Here is an 11,368-nt window from a genome sequence, read left to right as displayed (position 1 = left end):
TGTGTGTGTGTGTGTGTGTGTGTGTGTGTGTGTGTGTGTGTGTGTGTTTATATACATACACACCCATTCTACAGTTAATGTTCCAGTTTAGATAGTGCTTAACTCTAATTTTACATGAGCTTTTTTATTTTTTGTCACTTATTAACTTTTATTTATTTAGAGATGAGATCTCTAGACCAGGTGAGCCAAATTTGAGGCAGCCCTACAACCCAAGCTGCTGATTCTTTTTGTTCTGTTTTGTTTTGTGTGGGTGTTTTTGCTTTGTTTTGTTGTTTTTTTGAGACAGGGTTTTGATGTGTAGCCTTGGCTGTCCTGGAACTCTGTAGACCAGGCTGGCTACCTAAGCTTCTTGAGTGCTGGATTACAGTGTAGGACATCCTGCATAGCTATGTAGTATTTAAAGCATACGTTTCAGTCATTCAGGTGACAGTTGAGTAAGTACAAGGATGAGACTCACACCCCCAGCACCCTTGTAAAAGTTGGTATGTGGCACACAGCTGTAACTCCTCCAATTGGGGTCCTGAGGGGAGCTCAGTAGCCAGTCATCCTAGGTAAATTGATGAGCTGCAGGTTCTGTGTGAGAGCCTATCTCCAAAAATAAGGTAGAGAGCAAATAAGGAAGACACTAGATGTCATCCTCTGACTCTCCTTCACACACATTTCACATTTGAGTAAATTCAGCCATTAATATATTTTCTATTGTGACTTGTCATCTTCTTGGGGAGTTCTGCCTCAATAGAATCAGTATAGAAACTTTTCTATATTGTAGTTGGTTAGCTAGAAATTAGGGAAGAGTTTCAGGGCTAGTCCTGTGTACTAGATACTCCTAGGACCTGTGGTTATTGAAATATAAAGCTCAAAGAACCCAGAGAACCAGGCAGAGAAGTCACCTGTGGGAAAATTCAACTTGAGACATTAGAGTGGCTTTCTTAAGAGGTAGGTGGGAACTGATTTAATTCAAGGTGCAGTTGGAATAAGCAGGGTTAATAAAAGATACGAGACGGGCATAGAGAGCACAGCTTTTTTTTTTTTTGTATGGCCAAGGTTTGTTTTTAATCATTTTTCTTTGTAAAAGTTTATTTCTGTGGGTGTTTTGCCTTCTTTATGTCTGTACAGCATGTGCATGCCTGGTATCCATAGAGACCAGAAGAGGGTGTGGATCTCCTAGGACTGAAGTTACAGATAGTTGAATCGCTGTGTGGGTGCTGGGAACCAAACTTGGATCCTCTGCAGCAAGTGTTCGTAATCAGTGAGCCATTCCTAAGCTCCCAAAGAGCTCCTTTTAATAAAATCGTAGGTTGTCCGTACATGTTTACTCTGATGGCATAGGTGGCTATTTGCTCTGCCAAAGTGCCCGTCTACCTTCCATTTATGTTGTTTGGATTCAGTCCCTGGTATATTATTGCCTCATATTTACATTGTGCTTTTAATCTCAAAAAGCTTTTTATCCTCATAAAGGCCCCTCAGCGATAGGAAGTAAAAGCCAGGTGTAATACTTTTTATAGAGAAGAAAACTGGAACCCCATCATCTTATCATCATTTTAGTTCTTAGATAAGGTCCTTTCCTATAGCTTGACTGCAAAGAGTGCTGTCAATAGGAAGAAAACTCCTTCAGTTATTTGTATAGCCCTGGGTGCTGCCTGAGGCAGCCTTACCTGAGTGCCTGACAAGGCAGGCAACATGGTTGCTGATCATGGAGCTAACAGCCTGACACCTGCAAGCTGCAGTTATATACTTTTGCATATTTTATATTTTTGCTTGCATTTGTGAAGAATCAAAGATTCTGGAAAAAAATTAAGTTAACCATTCCAAAGTTGGAAGTTTGCTCTGTATGTGGGAGTATTCTGTACTGAGAGCTGTCCATGAAATCTCATAGTTGGTACTGTTCTCTCAGTTCATTTATTGCCATCTTTAGTTCATCATTTCTATGCCAGTTTTAGTTTAATGCCAAAATAAGATTGAGCTATCATGATAGATGAATTGAGTGGGTGCTAATTGTGTCGCTGAAATGTCTGCCAAAGATTTTTTCTCCATCTGATTTTGTTCTTATATTCTTTAGCCTATTTTGGTAAGCATATAATACCAGTATCATTTATTTGGCTACCAAATATTATTTATTTACCACATAAATTTTATTTATATGCTAAACATAATATCAGTATCATTTCTCTTAAATTCTTTGTTAAAATGTACAAACCTTATTGAATCTTATAATAATTTTATCTTTCTGTTGTTTTGTTTTGAGACAGGTTCTCACTAGTTATCTGTCTGTCCCACCTGTGACAGGCTTTCAGTAATTAACCCATTCTGGGTTCTGGCCTCCTACTGGTGGTGACATTCTTCCTGCTTCATTTTCCCAAGTGCCATGATTAAAGGTGTGAACCATCATTTCAGGCTGTTTGGTTTATTTATTTATGCTTTAGGGACAAGATTGTGCTTTGTGTAACTCTGCTTGGTAACCACTATGTAGTCATACTGAATTCTAGGCAGTCTCCTATTTCTTCCTGATTGCTTGGATTGCAGGCATATGCCACTACTCTGGGTTTATGCAGCCCTGGAGATTGAACCCAGGACTTTGTGCATAGTAAGCAAGTACTCTGCCAGCTGAGCCATACTCCATGTCTCCTGTGTAGTTTGCTTGTTTGTTTATTCATTCATTGATTTATTTAATTTCATATTTTGATACAGGATTTCTCTCTGTAGCCTTTGGCAGTCCTAGAACTTAACTCTGTAGACCAGACCAACCTTGAGAACAGCCTGCCTCTGCCTCTGCCTCTAGAATACTGGGATCAAAGGTACACCACCACTGCCTGGCAAATTTTATTTATTACCATACTCTAAGGCATATGTGTTGCTAATTCTTAAGCCAGCCCATTAATGTGCTAAATTCTAGCTTTAGCTATGGATTAGCTATTAGCATTAGCTATGGATTTCATTTACTGTCATGTTTGTCACTTTGAGCTGTGATCAGTATCATTTCTCATAAATTTTTAGTCAAAATGTACAAATTTCATTGAGTCTTATAATAATTTTCTCTTTCTGTTTTGCTTTTGAGACGGGTTCTCAGTATGTAGTCCTGGCTGTTTTAAAACTTGCTATGTAGATTAGGCTGGCCTAAAAGAAGAGACCCAAATGCTGGGATTAAAAGTATGTACTCCTCAATTTAGATTTCTTTTTGTTGCAGTTCTAAACTCTGAGTATACCAAAACTATTACTCTTAGCTATATAACCCTGAGTATAATTTAATATCCCTATGCTTCAGGTTTTGGTTGAATGAAGTGGTAAAGAATTGGATGTGAGCTGGGTGTGGTGGTGCATGCCTTTAATCCGAGCACTCAGGAAGGCAGAGGCAAGGGGTATCTGTGTATATCTGTGTATGTTTTTGAGGCCAGCCTGGTCTACAAAGCAAGTCCAGGACAGCCAAGACTACACAGAGAAATTCTGTCTCGAAAAACAACAACGAAAGAATTGGATATGGTGCCATGTACCTGTTATCTCAGCACTTCGGAGGCAGGTGCAGGCAGTATGCTGCCGTTGAGGAATTCAAGGGCAGTATCAGGGATGTAGGCTAGCACTAGGTAACATGAGAACCAGTAAGTAAGTAAGAAAACAAACAAACAAACAAATAAGAAAAGAAAATTTTCTTTCTTTCTTTTTTTTTTTTTGTTTTGTTTTGTTTTGTATTTTTGAGACAGGGTTTCTCTGTGTAGCCCTGACTGTTCTGGAATTCACTCTGTAGACGAGGCTGAACTTGCAGAGATCCACCTGCCTCTACCTCCTGAGTGCTGGGATTAAAGAAAAAGTATTTTCTAGGACAATTTATATATGATTTAGTCACTTTTCTTGAGTAATGAGTTGTTTGTAGTGTTTTAGTGTGAGTTTCTTAAAGAACTCATGTACCATTGGAACTGCCTCCACCCTCAACATGTTTAGTTTTCATATTGCAAGCTTTTAGCGTTGCTGTAGTGTTCAGTGTCCCACAGCCTGCTGTGACAACTCCCTGCTTTCGTAATGCCTAGAGCTGTCATCCAAAGAGGCCAAACATTGTAGTATTTCCAGATCTCATTTCCTCTGATTGGATGACTTGGAATTAAAGAAGGGTGTTTACTCTTGAATAAGAGGGGGGAAAAATGTTACTTTGGCATAAGGCCCACCCTTTTACCATTCTCACACCTGCTATTAATTAGAAGTGAATGGTGGTCAGTCAGAACATCGAAGAGCTGGTCTGATTATCAGGCCAGCCTTCAAGAGGAAGTAGGGCAGGAAACTAAAGTGTGACTTCACTAGCTGTGCAGAGAATCTGAAAGAAGACCCTTTCACAGCTCTTAGTACAGATAGCCTGGGGTCTACATATAGAAACTGCGCTTATAAAGGAAGGCAGTGTGATGCATGGTAGAAACCTTTTGTTTTGCCTTTTAGAAATATATCAGTAAAATACACAAATATCGTGTCTTTTTGCTGTTGTTGCTGCTATATTTTAAAGGTTTATGTGTGTGAGTGTTTTGCTTGCACATAAAGGCACCATGTGTATAGTGCCAGTGGATGCCAGAAGAGGGCATTGAATGCCCTGGAACTGGAGTTACAGACTGTTGTGAGCTGCCATGTGGGTATTGGGAACCAAACCCAGGTGAGCCATCTCTCCAGCACTGCTTGCTCATTCTCTCCCCACCCCACTCCCCATCCCTGCCCAGTCAAGCTTTCTCTGTGTATCTTGGCTAAAGTTAAAGGCACGTGCCACCACTGCCCAGCTAAAGGATTAAGAACTTTTTAGGGGCTAGGGTGGCAGGGAGAGAGACAGGATTCTCACTGAGTAGCTCTGGCTGTCCTGGAACTCACACTCACCCTGCCCCTGAGTACTAGGAATAAAGATGGGCTCTATTTGTTTTCTTGATTTTATCTTTTGAAAGTAGAAAACTTTACTTTTAGACAGGCATGGCAGCATATACTTGTAGTCTTGGGAAGCAGGAGGAGTGACTTTAGGGCCAGTTTGTGTTCATGGGGAGTATAAACCTGTTTCAGGCCCCCCTCTACCCCACTAAAAAATAAAGAAAAAATTAATATTCATAGTTTTGTTTGACCATTTACAATTTTTGATTGTTTAAAAATTATTTTTTTAGAGATACATTTTCATGTGTGAGTGTTTGCCTGCATGTACTTACATACACTGCTTACATGCCTGGTGCCTACAGAGGTCGGAAGAGGGTGTTGAATATCCTGGAACTTAAGTTACTAATAGTTGTGAGCCACCATGTAGGTGCTGGGACTCAAACCCCACGCCTCTGTAAGAACAGTAAGTGCTCTAAACCATTGAGCTAACTCTCCAGCCCCGAAAAATCCCTGTAAATATTATTACTGTGTGGTTTACATGTGTGAGTATGGGTGCATGTGTGGCTATGAGAGGAAAACATTCTGGGAATCACAGTTAAGGTTATTAAGCTTGCACAGCAAAGCTTTTACTTGTTATGCCATCAAAGTGCTCCTGGTTTGGATGTTATGTGACCTGAATAGTTCGCTTATTATGAGTTCATGAAGAGGCCATCTGAGAAACAAGAATGCACAGTGGTGGATTTAGGGCTGTAATGTGAAGTCTTCAGTAGTTTTTATTATGTAGTTGCTGATAGGAACGCTCAAAATTTGGTAGGGCTCTTTTTAAAAAAAAAAAAAAAAAAACAAACCCAAAAAAACCCCAATTTATTTAATTTTATTTCCTGTGCATTGGGAAAAAGGTATTAGAATCCCTGGAACTGAAGTTATAGACAGTTGTGAGCTGCCATGTGGGTGCTGGGAATTGAACCTGGGTCCTTTGGAAGAGCAGGCAGTGTTTTCTTAACCACTGAGCCATTTTTCCCGCCCAGGGCTCTTTTTTTTGAGTAGGATTTATTTATAGTTTTTGTTGGTGGTGGTGTTATTTGAAAATACTTGCTGAAGGCATGGGTATAGCGTGGATATTAGAATGAAATGTGTATGTGTATATATTCATGGCTTTTTTCATCATCTACCTATTTCTTCTTCTTTTTTTTAATTTAAATTTATTTTTGAGATGGGATACCATTATGTAGTCTTGGTTGTCTCAGAACTTGCCTTTTGTAGTCTAGGCCTGAGTTGAACTCAAGAGATCTGCCCACCCTCCGCCTTCTGTAAACTAGGAGTAAAGGTGTTTACCACTATGCCAGCTTTGCCTATCTCCTAAGGCTTGCCCATTTAAAAGTTTTTTTCTTGGCAGGGCTAGGCATGGTTGTGCTAGACTGTTCCCAACACTCAGGAAACAGAGGCAAGTAGAAATATGAACTGGAGGCCATTTGGGATTTTACGGTGAGGACCGCGACACACATACACATGCTTTTTTGGGGGTGTGGCGAGAGAGTTGAGGGGGGGTGCCCAGACAGTAGCCAGTAATCCTAGATACTAGGTACTTAGGAAATTGAAGATTGCAATTCCCAGGTCAGTTTAGGCAATCTAGCAAGACCTGATTTCAAGATAAATTAAAATGCTTGGAGGGTTAGCTTTGTGGTCCTGCTTGCATCACAGGGAGAAGTTCTGTGTCCAATCCCTAGCACCACAAAATACATTTAAAGTAATTCTTTACATTGCTGTTTTATACTTGCTACTGACATTGTAGCGCATGTTAGATGGATTCTTTATGTTGTTGTTTTCTTTTGTTTTGCTTTAATCTGAAGGAACCAGAGGTGTTAACCTATGTTTTAAAACTAACATTTGGTAGTGTTACAAACAGCTGTCACACTGCATAATTGTCACATCATTATGAGAATTACTGTTGCTCACTAATCTCTAGATATAAGTCTGGATTTTAACTACATGTGATTGGAAAAAATTAGTTCTTGTAAGAGTTTATGCTGTGTAGGCCATCTGCTCTTTATTCCCAAATCCAAAGTGAAAAGTTAGCCATAGCATTTGCAAGTCTGTTGATTAAGATTTGTATGGGAAAGGTGGGCTGAGCGAAGTCTTCAGTAACTTAGACTCTGTATGTACTGTGTGGAAGTATAAAATACATAGACAGTCTCTTCATTTAATGGAAAGGAATCTTAGTTTCCAAGGGTGGTTGTAACCTAAAACAGTGTTGCCATGAACATAAACACACATCTGGAAATAGATTCTCAAAGAGGGATTGTCTAAATTAGATTGGCCTGTGGGCATGTCTGGGGGGTGATGTCTTGATAATATGGGAAGACCCAGTCCACTGTGAGCATTCCCTGGGCTTAAGGTGGGGGTCATGGACTATATTAAATAGAGTGGAAAACGTGGCATAAGAGCTAAGCATGGGTGTAAAAATTCTCTTTCTTCTTGGCTGCAGCTATGTACCAGAAACTTTATTCATATAGGATCCTGTAACCTGTAATTCTGGAATTGTGGATCAAGTAAACCCTGTCACTTTTAAAGTTGCCTTTGTCAGGATGTTTCAACACAGCAACAGAAAAGAGACAAACCAGCCCAAATTTAAATTCTTTTAAAGAGACTACAGGTCAAAACTGAGGTCTTGTGATTATGACTTTAAGCCTTGATTTGTCTTTATCTGTTGTGTTGCTATTTCAAATACTCTGTCCCATTGTTCCCTCTCGGTTTAGCCCAAAACAAAATAGAAAGATATAAAAGTGGGACCAGGGAAACTGGAGAGATGACTTGGCAGTTAATATTTGTTCTTATACAGGAGGTGGGTTCAATTTCAAGCGCCCCCTTGGCAGTTCACAACTGTCTATAACTCCAGTTCCAGAGGGATCTCATACCCACAGTTTCTGACCTCCGCGTGTACCAGGCGTTTGAGTAATACACAGACATACACATGAAGGAAAGTCTCATGCATATAAAGTAAATATAAAAAATTTAAAGGGTATTGATTCAGTTGGAGGAGGTAAAGGTTGGGGAGCAGAAGGAGGATAGGAGAGTGATAGAGTGTATTATATACACATGAAATTATCAAAAGACTAGAGATGTTTGGACTTAAAAACAGAAGTAGGGGCTGGAGAGATGGCTCAGATGTTAAGAGCACTGGTTGCTCTTCCAGAGGTCCTGAGTTCAATTCCCAGCAACAATATGATGGCTCACAATTGTCTATAATGAGATTTGGTGCCCTCTTCTGGCATGCAGGTGTACATGAAGACAGAACATTGTATGCATAATAAATAAATAAATCTTAAAAACAAAAACGGAAGTCATTGTAACTAGAGTAATCCTACCCATGTGTGAAGAAATGCTTGGTAGCCAAATGGATGTGTAATTGTTCTGTAGGAAATTGAATTTAATAAAAATATAAATAAAAATATTGTAAAAGCAGTAATCCAAAAGAATTCAAGCCAGACTCAGTGACTCATGCCTATAATCCCAGCATTCAAGGAGGCAGAAGCAGGCGGATCTCTGAGTTTGAGGCCAGTATGGCCTACAAAGGGAGTCCAGGACAGCCAAGGCTACACAGAGAAACCCTATTTCGAAAAACCAAAACTTAAAAAAAAAAAAAAATTAAAGGAAGTGGCTATGACCTATGTTTCTGTGGAGTCTTTAGTTCGATTTTCATGATCTTTCTCTTGCTGTGACCACATGTATTTTTATAAGTAATTGTAATTACACTGCACATAGAATTTTTTGTAGGGAATGGCCCTCCACTTGGCTCTTCATTGCACACATTCCCCAATTGTTGATATTCTTTGTAGTTATAATTTTCAGTGCCTTCACAGTTTGCATTGATATGCTGCTCCACCATTTAATTAACCATTCTTCAGTGGAATAAATTGCATTTTCTCTTGAGTTGTTTGCCTAAGGACAAATTCTCAAGGAGTAAGGTCACACAGTCAGAGAGTGAATATTTTGCTGGCAAAGGAATGCTTTTTTTTTAACCCTACTAATTTAATGTTGATACTTTGAAATATGTTTATTTTGCTTTTCTTCTGACTATATTAGTCATTAGATATTGGCACCAATGGTATCAAATGAGATTATAGATCTATCAAAGACCTTAGCAAGCCAGGTGCTATGGTACATGCCTGTAATCCCAGCACTCTGGAAGGCAGAGGCAGGCAGGTCTACAAAGTGAGTCCAGGACAGCCAGAGCTACACAGAGAAACTCTGTCTCCAAAACGCAAACAACAAAAAGTTGGGCTAAAATACTTTATTTTAGAAAAAAGAAAAGCACGTATTATATGGATTCTCACTTTGTAAACTAGAACTCAAAATATCCACCTGCTCTGCTTCAGTGCTGGGATTTAAGACATGTGCCATCATGTCCTACCTAGTGTTTTCTTTTAAATATTTGTGGGTTTTGCAAAGTATGTGTGTTAGTAGGTCAAAGGACAGCTTGCAAGAATCAGTTCTGTCCTTCCTCCATGTGGTTTTAGGAATCATTTTCAGGTTGTCAGGCTTAGTGGCAGTTGCCTTAACCTGCTGATCCAGCTTACCAGCCCAAGTTTTTGCAGTCCAGCCTTTTGTCCTTTTCATGTGTCTCTAAGAGTAAAGTGGTTGACAAGGCACAGAAACACTGCCAGTGTGTGCCTGTAGTTCTGTCAATACTGTGATTAATGATTGTTGTCTCTGTTGTTGAATTGGGAAAAGCTTGAGTTCTTGTTAATAATAAGTCATCATCGTCCTCCCAAAGTGTCTGATCTATTCTCTTCCTACCTATCTCTAGAGATTTTCCTCACAGTCCCACAGAAATTGGAGACTATCCTAGACTTGATTGATCTGATCAAGCATTCTAGCAGTAAGCTATGTGAGTAGCCTCACTTCAGTTTTTAGAAGTTTTTAGACTAGGTCTCGCTAAGTCAGAGAACAACTTTGGGAAGTCTTGTCTTCTCCAACCTTGGGTTCCAGGGATCAAACTAAGGTTGTCAGGCTTGTGTGGTAAGCACCTGTTAGCAGCTAAGCCATCTCATGGGCCCCAAAGTTGAGGGTCTAGACTTGGAGTCTGTGTGGGTGGTAGAGCACTTGCTTAGTATTCTCAGCTCCTTAGGTTTGCTCCCCTGTACCATACTCCCAGACACAAGTACTCTATAACGAGTATAAAGGGCCAGGGGGATTCAGAGAGGAAATGTTCATAGAAAAGCAGCTCCAGCGCAGGAGAAAGTCCAGTGGTCACATCACAGTTAGGTAACTTGTGTTGCAGCTCTGTTGATAACATACTTGCCTATTTTGCAAAACGGCTTGGGTTCTGTTCTTTATATGACAGAAAACTGGGAGTGGCAATGCTCTGGGAGGTGGAGGAAGGGTAACCAGATGTTCAGAAGCCTCTCCAGCTACATAGTAAATTTCAGACCAGCCTGAGCTATCTGAGATCTTCTAGCTACATTGAAGGCTAAAGTGGGAGGATTTCCTTGGGCCCAGGAGTTGAAGACACCATCTCAGAAAAGGTATTGTCTTTCTTCCAATTAATGCCTTCCTACTTAAATATAATAATGTCTACTTTTGTTAATTGAAATCAGCATTAATTGTATTTTCTTAAGTGGATTTGTATGGAAAATATCTTGGATATTTCGAAGACAAAATTCGAATCATGTCACATGCATTTCATGTGAACTCCATGTCTGAGCTGTTTTAGCATTTAATTTTTAAATGTTTTATTGATTCTTTGTGAGTTTCACATCATGTACCCAATCCTACTCATCTACCCATCCCTCCATATCTGCCATCCAGCATTCCTTGCAAACCTTTCCCCTCAAAGAAAAACAAAACACAAGCAAAACCCATTTCACCATGGAAATGGTGGTGTGTCACGCAGTATATCCTTTTTCCCCTGAACAGCTTTACTTGCAGATGTTCATTGCAATGAGTCATTGGTCTGGTTCAAGGCCTCTGGCTTCTGCTACACTATCAATACTGGCTCCTCACCAGGAGTCCTCTGAGGTATCCTGTTATTGTCCTGTGTCATGGAGACCCTACAGCTTTGGATCTGCAGGACCAGCCCCTTCAAAGATTTCAGCAGTTCATAGATGGGGTAGATATTGGGGTGGGCTAACTCAAAGCTCTGGATTTGGGCCTGGGTGGTAGCTGAGTTGTTCAGCCTGCTTGCTTTCACCCTTTGGCACCAGAGCCAGCTCTCGTGCCTGCAGCAGTTGGCAAAATATAGAGCTGGCTCTCCCGAACTCATGCCACCAGTGCAGGCTCTCCTGCTCTTCCTAGGCGAGAGGCAGGCCAGCTTTGCACAGCCCTGGGACATCAACATGGCACCAGGTGTCAAGCCCAGACCAGGAACAGCAATCTGCATGGTCTTCGGTGGTGCCATCACCACAGACTTCTTCTGCTGCAGGGCCATGGACCCAGACATGGCTTTCTGTGGCAGCACAACCAGGACATCACCATGGCCTCAGGTAGCAGTGCCAGTTATTAAATCAGGCTGTTTCTCACTATCTCCTCTCTAAATAGTGCA

The 11,368-nt window shown here is 40.5% G+C and overlaps 1 protein-coding gene across 4 annotated transcripts in view; it reads left to right on the top strand.

Moving 5' to 3' along the window:
• Positions 1-11,368, top strand: part of Cbfa2t2 (CBFA2/RUNX1 partner transcriptional co-repressor 2) — a 94,384-nt gene that overhangs the window by 35,454 nt on the left and 47,562 nt on the right. Inside the window, exon 1 of one of the 4 annotated variants that reach the window (XM_055602241.1) lies at positions 10,298-10,352. The exons of the other annotated variants lie outside the window; for them this stretch is intronic. The gene's annotated coding sequence lies outside the window, so the exon portion shown is untranslated. Of the gene's footprint in view, positions 1-10,297; positions 10,353-11,368 lie in introns of those variants that run through there. 4 annotated transcript variants of the gene reach the window in all.

Source organism: Psammomys obesus, unplaced genomic scaffold (genome assembly GCF_907164565.1).
Source record: "Psammomys obesus unplaced genomic scaffold, mPsaObe1.curated_primary_1811, whole genome shotgun sequence".
NCBI lineage: Eukaryota > Metazoa > Chordata > Mammalia > Rodentia > Muridae > Psammomys > Psammomys obesus.
Note: the sequence above shows the minus strand (reverse complement) of the source record. Positions and strands in the feature narration are given on the sequence as shown.